This window comes from Mytilus trossulus, chromosome 3, assembly GCF_036588685.1.
Source record: "Mytilus trossulus isolate FHL-02 chromosome 3, PNRI_Mtr1.1.1.hap1, whole genome shotgun sequence".
NCBI classification, from domain to species: Eukaryota; Metazoa; Mollusca; class Bivalvia; order Mytilida; family Mytilidae; genus Mytilus; species Mytilus trossulus.
In genome coordinates, this window is record NC_086375.1 from 87390368 (window position 1) to 87405662 (window position 15295).

The following is a 15295-nucleotide window of genomic DNA, read 5'->3' on the forward strand; positions in this document are numbered from 1 at the left end:
AAATGTTGAGTGGTTGAAGGCTTTACAACGTCATTTGTTGATGTTTACAAGTTGCTCAAACTCCTCGTATCACATTTTCTGTAGTTATTTAATTATGCTGCTGGTGTATAACAGATTTATGGGCGAGATTTGTGTAGTACATTGAAACTGGTTTAATCTATGAACGAATTTGTCCATATAAATAACTTCCACTGTCTGGAAGTAGACCTACCCCCCTTTTTTCAAAAAAAATAAATCAGTTAGTCAAAAGTTGTTGTCTGAATAAGCATGCAAAAATGCAAAGTGTAAGCACTCAGCTAGTCTTTGTTTTTAGCCAATTTTTAGGGTAATGGTTACAGTCATTCTTTGATTCTGTAAATTATTATAAATCTGAAATGTTTCAACTTGTCAATTTTAAAAAGTACATGTACCAATCAACAAATATTGCCTGCCTAAACACTCACACATGTTAATAACTGTCTGCCCTTATCATGCTTTTCAAGCAACCTGATGTACACTGTGACCAACTATTCATGTTTGAGTGTTTCTGGGCCCTGGGGCATATTGAGAACTTGGAGATTAAAATTCAATATGAATGCCCAATGCCTAGTACATCAAATTCTTAATGCATGTTAGAGCTATATGACCATTTAAAGCATTAACAAAATGCTATGTCACTTCCAAGGTCTACTTTAAAATGGTATATGAATGTCTCACTCTGATTTTGGTGATCCTGTTTTGTTGCATTGATATAACTGCTTGACCCACATTTTTATTTTACACCAGTTTACAAGAAAACAAATCTTGGACACAGGATCTATAGTTTATTAAGAATCATACTATTCCTATATCTGTGTGCTGATTTTTCTGCAATAGAATACCTTTTCACACATTTTACTCCATTCTAAAAGCACACAATTGCAATAATTTGCAAAATCATGTGTTAACATATCCAGGAAAAAGGTACATAGACATCTCATTCATAATACTACACAAGGAGCAGGATCTGCTTACTCTTCCAGAGCACCTGAGCTCAATTATATGTTGTGGGTTCAAGTTGATCAGTTTTCTTTTTTCTAATTTGTATATTAGTTTAAACTTTTCATCAAAAAGTCTGAAAAAAAAATATCTATCTACTGAAAATGATTTATTTAGGTGCAGGGGTTACCACACTTTGAAATCTACATGCCATTGGAAGCAAAACAGTGAAAAGTCATGTCATGATAGGCTACTTGAGAGACCTCACTATGTCTAGGAGAAGTGAACAATTCTAGAAACTTTCCATTTAAGTCATTCAAGCCTTATAAAGAATAAAAGACCATCATTTTGACTTTTATATCTTTTATTTTTCTTATGTCTCAAATACTACAGTACATACATGTATATGTCTGACACCAGTGACCGATCAAGAACTTTTCTATTGGGGGGGGGGGGGGGGGGTTTGCTGCTGCTGACTAACTTGGGAGGGGCCCGCTCCAGTGATTCCCTATTTAATCAACCAATTTTTTTCCTATGAAAGGGGGCCCTATGAATATGCTAGCTTTGCATCAATGAATCTCAGGTTTTTCAATGACATTAAGTAATATTGTATTGCAACAGTTTAGTGTCTCATGTACATTTACCCCACGTTATCAATATAAAATGGTGGAGTGTTTCACATTGTATGTATATTTGAAAATATAAAAATGTTTAGAAATAAAAGTTTATTAAGTGATGAATAAATACAAAGTCATAAAAATAATGTTAAAATGAAAAATATGTAAAAAGTATTTTAAACAATTAAGGAGAACTATTGTTAAAATTAAAAAGTTTTTTAAAGTAAAATCAAGCCAAATAGTCCTCTGTCCCATACATTTAAATCCTCAATATAGAAATCCTGCTCTTCTTATTCCTATTGTTATCTGAAAATATATAATTTAGGCAGATGATATTATCAAATAAATATAATTTCAAACTTCTCTAGAGTTGCTATATGATCGGTAAATTATAATATATTTTAATTGTCTACTGACAAAAACATGCTCTTCTGAGGTAAAAATGTTGAAAGGAAATACTGGAATCCGAAGGATCAATTCCGAAATCCTCAGCTAAAAATACCCAATCCTGACGTCCTGAAAAAGGTCCTCTAGAAAAGGTAATACTTATACACACCAACAGATGTTTGGAAAAATTTTCTACTTATAAATTCATTTACTTTAGTATTTAAAATTCATCACCATAATAACATATCAACCTCTTTAATAGATATAAATAATGTTTAAATAAAGTATAACATAATATGCAACATTAAATTATCTTACAGGTATCTGTTATTTAAAAGATAACTTTTCATTCAATCATTCATATCTTTAATTCTTTATACCAGTAATTGATAATAAATGTATCCAATGCCAATAAAACCTGGCCACAACACCTAGCCAATACTGAAGGTGGCAATAAAATTCAACAATAAATCACATGGTTTTTTTAGCATGGAAGGAGGGACAGAATTAATACTTTCCTACTGGTGAATATTTCATATACCTGAAATCTTTAAGATACTAGAAAACACCCGTGATATCGCGGTTCTGTGAATGAATTAAAGTATATAACTATGTGCAAGCCTTATTTTAGTATTAGTATTCAAGTTGTCATCTGAATGAAGTTGAATTCTTTGATTCGCTGTTTTATGTCATGCATGCCCACAAACAAATTGAAAACTGTACCGATACGCCTTATTTTTAGTCCAGATTTGTTATCTTTGAAAGTCTTACTGATTAAAATACTACAATAGGTAACAATTTGACAATTTAGTAGTGTCAACCCTGTGATTATGACCGTGTATATATCATATTAATCCTGAATACACCGTTTGGTGGAGAGCCTGTCAGATGCGGAACAAACAGATAAGGTAATAGGTAACAGGTGAATATACTATTGGTATCTGTATCGGACTCGAACTGGAACTTCTTAATTATTGGCAATATTAATTACGTCAAAAACAAAAGGGCCTGGGGTGGTGTAATTTTTAATCTACACTTTTGTACTATATTAGTTAAATATAAAGTTGAATTATTTGATTCGTCGTTTTTACGTGATGACGGCTGACAAATTGGACCTCGTAATTTTAGTATTATAGATTTTACATGCCCATATGCAATATTGGGCAAAAATAATAGTACTGTTGTTCACATAGACAAGGGTCTGGATGGGGTCTTCTGCATTTCTTTATCATTTAATCTTTAAGTTCATTGGTCTCTATTTTTTTTATACTTTTTGTCCATAATTTTTCTTTCCTCAATATATAAATTAGCACATCAAAAGTTCTAAATGATTATGACCAGACCTCTGGCTTGCTGCTAGGAATATTTTGATTTTTTTCTGGGATGTATAGGAAGGTGTCCCAGAAAAAAAGTAGTATATGGTCCGCAAATAGTTAAAAAAATAACATAAGGACCTAAGAGCTACGGTTCCGCAGCTAGCATGTCATTTGCTCTTTTTTTTAACTTATTTTATGGTATATTTTCTCTATTCTTGTTCCTTTAGTAACAATTCTCTAATTCTTTTTACGTTTTAATAGTCATAGTTCCCAGTGGCAGATCCAGGGATAGGGTTCCAGGGATTGGAATCTCCCTTTTTTGGGGACGATCAATGCATTTGAATGGGGACATATAGTTGAGAACCCCCTTTATCCTTGGGATGGTTATTTTTTTCCTATATTTTTATTTTGTTTGTTTTTTGTGTTTTTTGTCACACTTTTTGGGTTCAAAAATAAAAATATTAACCTTTTTACTATTCGAGACAACCAAACAAATCAGCACATATGCATTACACAACTGTAAAACTTTAATTAAAATTTAAATGCTAACATTGACCTGCCAACATTGAAGTTTTATTCAAATTGAAGTCTCACGCTGGAAAAGGGGCGTTTATTTACATGTGGTCTACGGAAATTTACTGGATTTAAGAATCGAAAAGAGGCAAACATGTAGCCATAACCCGATCAGATCAATAAATCATGTTATGGATAGTATTAATATCTTTCTACTAACCATTAAAAGTAATAATGCTAGGATTTCGTGAGCTCAGAAACCTTAATCTGTTGAAAAATGGCGTCGATTTGTGTGCTTCCTTTTCGCAGCCTCCGTTACAATTTGACACGGAGTGATGGGTATTTATGCAAATATTTAGGGACTCCTATCATCATAGATACTATTTTTGGTCATTTTATATTTAAATAGCCAATAGGATGCAAATGTGTCAGTTATTTTCAGAAGGGGAAAACACCCGCCATATTTTTATCCCCAAATTAACAACGTCACTTGCCATTTTCAGATGTTCGTTTCTTGTAAAATAAAATCTTCTAAGAAGAAAAAATAGCATGGTCACCTGTAAAACTTACCTATTTAACTAATTGATGATGAAATGACACAAGTTTAATTGTCTTTAATGATAAATTTCTCGAAAAATCACACGTACACGATGTAAACAAATTGCCGCGACGGCGCGATAGTGTCGCCCTCTATGAAAAATCGCGATTGTCGCCCTTGATTTTCTGGCCGTTACGTCATATGGAAGGAGGCGCAGAATCGATCCGTGGCTTTCCCACTGGTAATAAATACACCTGAGGTAGAACATTTATTGCATTTCAAATATCTACGAAGATTTCAAAATTTGTCAACTGAATGAAAAGATATCCCAATATATAAAAGTATTTGTAGCATGTCAACACAGAGGCTCTTGACGTGGTCCTTGCATATACATCATGCTTCCTCTAAAATACTGACAAAATTGGCATCATCAATAAGTCTACCGTATGCGATGGTTAAAACGGTAGGGAATTTAAAAGGTGGACATATCTCACGTTCAAGTTCATGGGGAAAATATCAGATTTGACACATTTTTGTGCACTTTTAGTTGCAAAACTAAAATGTGCATTGATCCAATTAAGAAGAAGTATTTATCAATACTTATTCATAATCTCTGCCTTTTGTTAGTGCAAATTGACCAAGAATAATAAGATCTTGGTTTTTTACCAAAAAACGTTGACATATCAGCTTCTATGGTCCTTTTTTTTTTTTTTTTTTTTAATACTTTACATAATATTTATACCAAAAAAATGCCTTAATGGTTATTCATACCATTTTTCGAAGCGTTTAGGTCCGTTAACTTGAGGGAAATGAACAGAGAAAGCGATTTCGGAAATTTGTTAGAAAAGGAGGAGTGTGTAAAAGTGTATAAAATCCAGAATTATAGAGTGATAACGATATGTATTAAACGAGTAATGAACTTTTGAATAATACGAACATCATTTATTTGTGTTTCAAGCCGAAAATATCTAAGAAATGAAGAAAAACATGAAAATTGGCACAATTTTTATAAAAAAATCCAAAAATTATACAAAAATCGTTTTTTTTCCGCAAAAATTACTTCTTTCATTTTTGAAAAGTATTTTTTTATACATTGACATGTTAAACGTACATAAATTTTGCATTGTGACATCAGAAAATAAAGCTACATGTTAATTTGTCACGCTTCAACACTGTTGGGCATTTTTCAATTTGGAATTATTTCTCGATTTTAATTCAATTTTAACAAAAATTGCACCGTACGATTTTTTTACGACCGACCAAAAATGGAAGTTCAGATATTATACTATAACATATAAAAAATTCAGCTGTGTGTTAGGTGGGTGCATTAAAGTCACTAACTAAGCGTCTTTTCTGAAAATGTCACTCGCCTAATAGTTTCATTCATGAAAAACGGTATTGTATTGTTTATTTTAAGATTGAAGCAACCTACCTTTCAACTGTCTTTGGAATTTTCTTTTGGAATATCGGAAAGTACGTGTTTCCGGAATCTGATTTAGCAAGCGTTACCAGCAATTGAATTTGAAAGCAAGCGTTCCGAATATACACCGTGGTGTAAATGAATTTTCCCGCGTTTCGACTAGTAATAGCGGGAAAATGTCTGTACTAACGGTTTGTAAATAAGGTATTGTCCAATCAGGATTTGTTTGTAATCAAAATTGATTACAGGTAAAAGGTATACATGTAAATGTATCTCACTTTCTAGCCGTCCTTTGAAGCGTACACATCAAAATGGACGCCGAACTTCAAGAGCAGATCAGAATTCAAGTCTCGAATATTCTGACGGTAAATCAAAATGAAATGATGAACCAAATGCGTTCGATTATTTCCAGCGAAATGGGAAAGATGCATGTGCAACAACAACAGCTTGCAGAAACACAGGTTTCCAAGATAGAAGCTACCTTGACGGATGGACCAAAATTCAAGAAACGAGGGAATGAAGAGCCGTTTAAGCAAAACACGAAGGTGCTCAGCAAAATGAAAGAAGCAGAAAATATGTTGGACGGTAACAATCCAACGCCAGATACCGCATGCAAAGCCAAGGAGAAGTTAGCGGAAGTATTTATTTAATGAACTATAGACAAAAGTTGATACGTTTTGCTTATTCATCCGAGCTGGGCTGGCGAGTTGTACACGAATATGAAACCGACCCGCTTGCAGATGATTCTGAGGATGAAAGGAAGTTGTACAAGGCTGAAAACAGAGCAGAAAGAAAGGTGAAAACTGATAAAACAAAGAAAGCTAGACGAGTACATCCCTACGTACAGCAGAACAAGAAGTTATGACAAGAATTCAGGCAGATGTTTTAAGTGTGGAGTAAAAGGTCATTGGAAACAGGAATGTCCTGAGAAACAGCAAAGAAAAAATGATAAAATAAGTAATATAAAGTCATAAGAAACCTCAAAATGTCTTCATATGTTTTTTTTAACTAAATGGATAGTTTTCATTATACAACTTATGTGCATATACTTTTCTCTGAGGAAAATTCTTTAATTTGTCCACATTTAGAAGAAGGTCACTTATTATTAATTGCTTGCTTCCAGGAAGCAATTCGCCGACATATTTTCCGTATGCATAGTGACCCGAGCTTAACCCTCCTCGTAAAAATTCGGTGAACGCAATACGCATGGATCTGTCATTGAAATAAACAAATAGCTGATTATACATGTTAAACACGTGCTCAATACTCATGCTGTTTATGATTTGTTTACTATAAGGTGACAATCGGTAAAACTCGACGTCAAAACACGGCATTTAATGAGCAACCATATTTGTTAAATCATAACAAACAATGAGAAAAAAAATTGACGATTATATGATATATTTGCGAAAATAATGATAAAATCGTGCACATGGAACTAAGTTTATGATATGTACATGCTTTGGTTCAAAAATTGTACAAACATTATTTTTCACCACTCACTCGTTTCATATGACTTTAATACTTTAACTAGAAGTGGGACATTTAAAGACGTATCGTATCCGTATCTGATACGTTGACGTATCTAAACGTATATATGGGTTATTATTCAAGTAATTATTTACGTGCTTTAAAAAATAGTACTAGTAATCGAGAAAAGGAAAAAGAGATTGGGGGAAAAGGAAAAGGCAATGTATATTTGTTATCTCTTTCATTTCTGATATATAAATAATGTTGAATAATTGTATAAATTTATGTATTAGTTATGTTTACATACTTGCTTCTTGTATGTCAAAATCTGGACTTAATTATATTTATTGCGCTAAAAGTGATGTTTCTACTTTATTTCAGTACTTATAATACAATTATGAAAACATTGCACGGACGACAACAGAAGCTAACATTTACACACATATAACAATCACATGATTTCCGTGTCAATCTATATACTTGAACTACCCAGGCGTGAAGTTGAAATTTAAAACAAATAAAAGTAACATTAACAATATTCATACACTTACTTTAGATTTGCTAATAAAAGGGAATTGAATCATCCACATCATATGAGTTGAATTGATTACTGATACCATTAAACTAAATTTATAAATTAAAATGTAGCAGGCAATCCTTTTTTCAAATATGTAGTGAAGTACACCTTCTAGGGTGCGCTCGACTTTAGTGACTTAATCTCGGACTTAATACGAGTTTTGTTTTTGAATAGTTGTTAATGACTATTTGTTAACAATAAACGCTAGCACATTAAGAAGTGTGTAAACTATGTTGAAAATTTTATAATAAAAATTTCTTTATTCAAGTCTGTAGATTTTAATATATTTGCCACAAAGTCGCGATTTTCTGAACGAAGTTTTCTTTGTATATATGCACCATATGGCAAATCTCTATTGTACCATTGCTGTTTTGATTTTATTGCACAATTTCGTAATACACATGGCTACAGAAGGACTCATAAATCTTAAATTCACGACGGAGAAGTGGTGATTATTTAAATATCAAGTGATTAGATATACACGAGTATTAATAAATTGAAAACTATCATGTAATAAAAAGAGTGTAGCAATGGGTATAAATGAAAGAAAGATATCAAAAAAAGAAAGACATATATTTAAACCTGAAAATAATCTATTAAGCAATAACACATAGATATTTTCTCAGATACGTCAACGTATCAGAAACAGATACGATACGTCTTTAAATGTCCCACTTCTATTAGGAATAATATAGAAGTACACGTAGATAATTTACGTATAAAGGTTGATACAATTAAATCACCAGTTAATATTTTGAGAAAACATATAAACAAATAGAAAATCATTCAAGCAAGTGATTACATTTTAAATTTTAAATGTTATTGACAAAGGGTATATGTTACCGTTAAAAACTTTACCTGAGAATGTTTTATTAGATAATAATAGATCAGCTAAAGACAACAAATCATTTGTAAAAGATGAAATCGAGAAATTATTATCTAAAGGGTGTATATCAGAAGCAGTCTATGGAAGGTGCGATACGATAAAAACTTTTCTTTTATCAATGAGCGATATTGTCTTATATCAACGAGCTGCATTGTGGGAAATCTCAGACGAATGTTTACATTTTTATGAAGAAACGAAGATTTCTTGGTATAAAGTTATGATTCTATTCTTTAAACAGGCTGACATTTAACAAGACATACGTCTGCTGTATAATTTCCATGAATTATTTTAAGTTATACCAAGCAAGGTGTATTTAAACGAGAAAATTGAATTGTTGAATAAATGAGACATAAATGCAAGATTTATCATTTGTAGATGTACAAATTCAATTAATGTCATGTAGCAAACTATATGGAATGCAATTGAGATGAATTCAATTGTTGGATAAGCCAAAATCGCCTATAAGTCAAAGATAATGCTATATTTTAAAATATCAATGCGATGTTTATCTTATATCATAGCGATATTTTTTTAATATCAAAAATTTATGAATGCGATACTTTTCTAATATAACTACTATAGTTTTCTAATATAAAATTAATACGATGACACGTCACAATGCATGTCAAAAGAACCGCAAACATAATTCACAAACTTAGTTCATGACCGGCTTAATGTTTGGGGATCAATATCACTAAAACTTCGTACATGTAACAAAATTAACGCTTACACGATCTTATCATTTTAAAAATGTTGCTTGACCCTATTGATATTTGAAAGTGTTAACAACCTGTTCAGTCTATTGTTTTCAATCACATGGTTTAACCGACTAATTCTGTTTGAAGTGATGATGCAATGGTGGAATCTAAATGCGGTTGTAAATAGACTACTAACCTATTAGATTCTAATATAGGTCAAGTGGCCGATCAATGCATTTGAATAGGGACATATGGTTGAACCCCACCCCTTATCCTAGGATTGGAACCCCCTTTTGAAAACGGCTGAATCTGCCCTTGATGTCACACTGCTATAGCCTATCCACATGGGTAATATCGAAACAGACAAAAACTAGATATGTCAAAGCAACACGAATTGTCCCGTCTTAAAATGTTGAAAAATCTTCAATTTCAATAACAAATGTGGACACAAACATGATGATAGTCTCACATGTCAAAAATCAGCTCAAAATCTAGAGGCGTATAGAAAAAGAGTCAGTATAACGTGTGATTTTCAACAATTCTTGAAGTTGTTAACCCTTTATTTTGGCCAAAATTAGCGGAGCAAAAAAATCATCATAGTTAGCTCATATACAAAAAAAAATCAGTCCAATATCTGAAAGCATTTAGAAAAAAAGTCTGTATAACTGAGATTTTCAACAATTTAGCAAAGTCCATAGACCGTAATTTCGGCAAAAATTAGCCAAGCAGAACAAAACTTAATAAACTTGATCTGTAACTCATCATGGTTAACTCACATAACAAAAATCAGCCCAATATATTAAGGCGTTTAAAAAAAACCTCCGTATAATGGTTTGTTACGGAATGGCGGAATTTCAGAATTTCGAAATTACGGAATTTTAGAATGACGGAATTTCGAAATTACGAATTTTCGGAATGATTGAATTTCAGAATGACGGCATTTCGAAATTACGGATTTTGCGGAATGATGGAATTTCAGAATGACGGAATTTCGAAATTACGGATTTTCGGAATGACGGAATTTCGAACAAGGGTAAAGCTATATGGCAACGACAATCTGGTTGCGGACCATATATATCACGACTTAAAAAAACCATTCTTTTAAACAGTCCAATCCAATACAGCTCCAAATAACAATTAATATTCAAATGGTAAAATAAATATTCCAAACAAATCAAAATGTACAAATGCTGATGTCCCGAACTTTGAAGATACCAACTGAGTAGCCTCAGACTATAAGTTGAACAACTTCAGATACAACGAAAATCAAAAATCTTGTCAAACAGCAAATGTATTTATTATTAACATAGAAATAATATTGAGAAGGAAAACAGTTCTTTTTTTATATCAAAGACTTTCCCCGTTGGTAAATCTATATCACTATGAACATAATCAGCTCGCCGCCTGGACGCTCTTTTACATCGCGATGACCGTGAGGGCAGTCCGTTGCTTTGTTATCACAGAGATTTGACTTGCGTTTTTGACTAGTAATCGATCGTATAAATAACAATCCGTATCGCTTGTTATAAATTCATTTCTTCAAGGAATACTAAAAAAAATGTTGAGAAAACAAATGAATAAGATCTAAATGTCTGTTGACGTTAGAAATGTGTATATTTTTTTTCTATATTTATACATTTAGATCGTTCAGTGCTGTTTATTTGGTATTTTTATTGACGTAATCGTTCTTGTACCATCATAACTGTCGATACCTTTAAATCTTTAGAAGTGTGTTTGCACTTAACAAAAGATTCAGCACCCAAATGACGTTTTGAAGGACAGGAAAGCAGTTATGTATTAGGGGTTTGATATAAGATTAACAGATATATTAAGAAGATGGTGCATGAGTTCGAATGAGAGAAATTTCCATCAAAGTAATAGTTTGTTTTAAGTAAACCATTATAGATCAAAGTAGGGCCTTAAACACGGAGCCTTGACTCTCAGCGAACACCACGCTATATAGGAACCAAAAAAATACTAGTGTTAAACCACTCAAACAGGAAAACCAACAGTCTAATTTATATAAAAAAAGGAGATTCAGAAATGCACAGGCCAAATTTTGTCGAATCAATCTTAACGAGGACAGTATGATTCATCTTTGTCAAAAGTTAGTTTCATTGTTTTCAATAAAGAAAGTCTTCCATGCATGCGTTCAACGAGCATATCTGATACATATTATTTCGGTGCGTTCATTATAAATTTGCTAAATGTTATATATATGTGAACAATGATATTGATACTTAGCTATTTGATTACGACATTGTTTATTAAACCCCATCGGTACTGGCATTTTTTGAAAATGGTGGATTGAACCTGGTTATATTGCGCTAAACCTGTCACATGTATGACAGTATCATCAAATTCTGTCATATTTACAACGATGCATGAACAAAACAGACATAATAGGTAAAATTGTCAAAATATGGATACAGCAGTCAAATATTAAAACTAATAATTACTAATATCAATATTACAAAACACCGCTATGATATTTTAAAAGTATCGCATTGATATTTTAAAAGTATCGCATTGATATTTTAAAAGTATCGCATTGATATTTTAAAAGCATCGCATTGTTTATTTTTATATATAAGAAAAACACAGCACTTAAAATTTTACACGGACATAAACTTTAGCTTCTAACTAACTTCTGAATGTATCTTTAGACTCAATTGTTGTTCATATTTGAACAATAAGTTTTAAAGTTAGTATTTTCTTAATTTCTCGTTGCCGAAAACAACATTTTCCGCATGGAATGTCTGCATATTTACAATTGATATTATACAATTTTAGCCTTTGTATGAGGTCGATGCAAGGATATATCGACCTGAAAGAAGTATATCGACTGAGGACGAAGTCCGAATTCGATATACTTCTTTAGGTCGATATATCCTGTATCGACCTCATACAAAGGCTATAATTGTTATATTATTAATTCACACATATTATCTTGATGGTAGTATATTAATTGATTCTTTGACTTGTTTACCAAATATTTTCTTTTCTTAATATTTGAAAATTCTTTTAAGATTTACAATGTAATATTTGTTTTGGCCATATTGAACGAAATATGTGATGGTTATTTATTTCAACATAAAAAATATCATGAAATATAAAAGTTATTTCATAAATAATATGAAACAATTCAAATACAATTGAAACGTTTAACTATTGTTCTTTTTAGACTAAACAATTTAACAATGAATAAATTTCTGAAACACTTTTTTTCATTAATTCTTCTGAATAAAATTGTAATTGACAGTTATATTTGAACAGTTATTGAATACTTGAGCTGGCATAGCTTTCTGGTTCATACTTGCAGCATTAACTGAGTTCGACTGTTTCGGTATACATCTTGGAACTTCTAGAGATTTCAATAAATCATCCATACCATCATCCATACCATCATCAGCTGCCATTTCAGGAATGATATCATTCATGAGGTTTTGAGTTTGCGAGTCAGACAAAGGCTGTAAATTGAAAGAGCCAAATGAGGTAGTCTATATCGCCTCAGTTTCTACAGTCACACTAGTTTGTGAAAGACACAAAAAATCAATATTTGAAGACAAAGCGGCTGGTTTCGAAACTTTTGATGTTTTGCATAGTGTTTTTTCACTTAATTTGTCTGACATTATTTTTTTGTTTTTTTCACATGTTTTACCACTATATGTTTTTAAAGATGCCTCCGATTTATGACCAGTGACACTCATAATGTGTCTACTTGGAATTTGTGCCTCATCTAAAATGTGGACAGTTGAAGCCCTGCATGAATGGTTTGTATACTCTTTTGACAGGTTGGCTTCCTTGCTTATCTCGTTCATATATACGCCCAGTTTGTTGTGTCCAAGGGGAATGTTGTCATAATGTATCCCATCTTTAGCTGTTAACTTTGGCTGTTGAAAAAGTTTATTACATTTTGGATTCAGACGGCGTATATATTTTACAAACGACCTTACTGGACATCGGTCACTATCTGAAAAGAATATTGTCTATATTGAGAAACAAATATGAGATATGCATATGATATATATTGAAACAGAAAAATTAGTAAAAAATGACATATATATATAGGACTTGAGAGAAAAGACAAGATTGTACTTTTTTTTTTTTAAATGTTATTGTTTGGGTCTTTTTTTATCTTTTTTTCCATATTAATTATCTTCAGCTTCTCGTGTGCAAATATCTTTAAAAATGTCTTTTTTTTTAATATAGTTTTTTTTTTCATAATTTTATACATTTGTAAATATAGGAGAAATGGTGAGTAGTGAACCTGCATTTACAAGATTTTTTTTTATTCAATTGGAGGGATAAACAAAACTTCCCATCCCAAACTAAGACGAGAAGGGTCACCCAACATTAGTCCCCCCCTGGATTTATTGACAGCCTTTATCATAAAGACTAGAATAATTTCCTGATATATACAAATCTTAAAAAACTTTTGGAGGTCACTAGATAATGCCCGCCTTATAATCTTATTAATTTTGACATTAATATTTATTTTACCTTTGATTTCATACATCCTACCATCGGATGACTTTTCACTATCTGTCTGATGACTTTTGGTTAGTTCATCATGGGTTTTATAAACATAAAGTGTACCCTCTGGATCTGGCTGTACTGCAAAGTCCTGTCTTGTTAAGGTTGCCAGGTTCTCCCTGCCTCTACGTCCAAAATGAATCATTATGTCCACAAATACCTGAAATTACATAATATTGTATGTACTTCAATATTAATAAAATACATGTGATACAAAATTTAATTGTAATTTTCAAATTGTTATATAAAACATTCACAAGAAAATTATACCGGTTACAGGTCCATTTGATTAATTCTAAATTTTAACTGTCCATTGAATTAATTTCAAATGTAAAATTCACCTGTTCATACTTTTGTATCAAATATTTTACAAATTTTAAATGAAAAGGTAACTTTTTAAATACTTGCGAGAAATAGTGCACTGTACGAGGAATATATATACAGTACAACTACAAGAGAGACAAGTCGTGTCAATTAATGAACTTAGGACATGTACATTGTAGGATCAGGGAGATATCTCTTTTTTATTATGTTATAGTTACCTTGTACTGGACATTTTTGGACTTTCCAAATCTTTACAGAAAAACATGTACATTTTTTCCATATCAGCATCAGCAATTGCTGGATAGTGCTCCACAGCTGCCAGACCAAGTCTTTTTAGCTCCTTTGTCATACATTGAAATGCTTTTTTGGACTTCTTGAAATTGTCACCTTTGAGAATATCAACATCCCTTGTTGCAAGCCTTGGCGATAAGACTGCATGGTCGTCTTCTTATACATCTCCCCATTTTTGTTGCGCATTTCCATGTAAAATTTGGATAATACGTCGTCCAACTGTGCATCGTCGTAAGACTCAAAGTCGAGGGGAAGGCTTTTTTCTGTTAGATATTCCCGGAAACCATTAATAGCTGTGTTTGTTTGCCTTTTAGTGTTTTTTTAATCAACGTTTTCCAACAGATTTTCCCTGTCTTCATCCTCGAGAGATGCGAATCTTCGTTTCGTTGCCATTTATCGTTAACGTCTGCTTGTTCAAGTTGTTGTGATTGTACTGGAAGTTATACAGAAAAGCATTTGATTGGATGTTGAGAATACGTCATTAAGTATATTGGTTTTCAGATTTCTATAATTAGATTTTTAAAAATAACCGTGCAATATGCTTTTTGCCGGTCAATATGCTTTTTGCTATACGCCGTTTTCTCTCTACCTTCAAAAATATAGTTTAACATGTGACTATGCCTAAACGAATCAAATTTGTTAAATAATACGAATTAATAATATTAGACAATATCGCTCATTGATATAAGAAAAGTTTTTATCGATACGCTTCTTCCATAGACTGAGAAGTATTTGTAAAGCCTAGGGTTGTTAATCCATTAACGG

The 15295-nt window shown here is 32.0% G+C and overlaps 1 long non-coding RNA gene and 1 pseudogene across 1 annotated transcript; both read right to left on the reverse strand.

Moving 5' to 3' along the window:
- Positions 1 to 1505: 1505 nt before the first annotated feature.
- LOC134712740 (uncharacterized) lies at positions 1506 to 4563 on the reverse strand. Its single transcript, XR_010106314.1, has 2 exons — positions 4011 to 4563; positions 1506 to 1880 (listed from the first exon to the last, which is right to left on the reverse strand). It is a non-coding gene; the product is annotated as an uncharacterized LOC134712740 (long non-coding RNA).
- Positions 4564 to 12879: 8316 nt separating this feature from the next.
- LOC134711119 (uncharacterized) lies at positions 12880 to 14589 on the reverse strand (annotated as a pseudogene).
- Between the last annotated feature and the right edge of the window lie 706 nt (positions 14590 to 15295).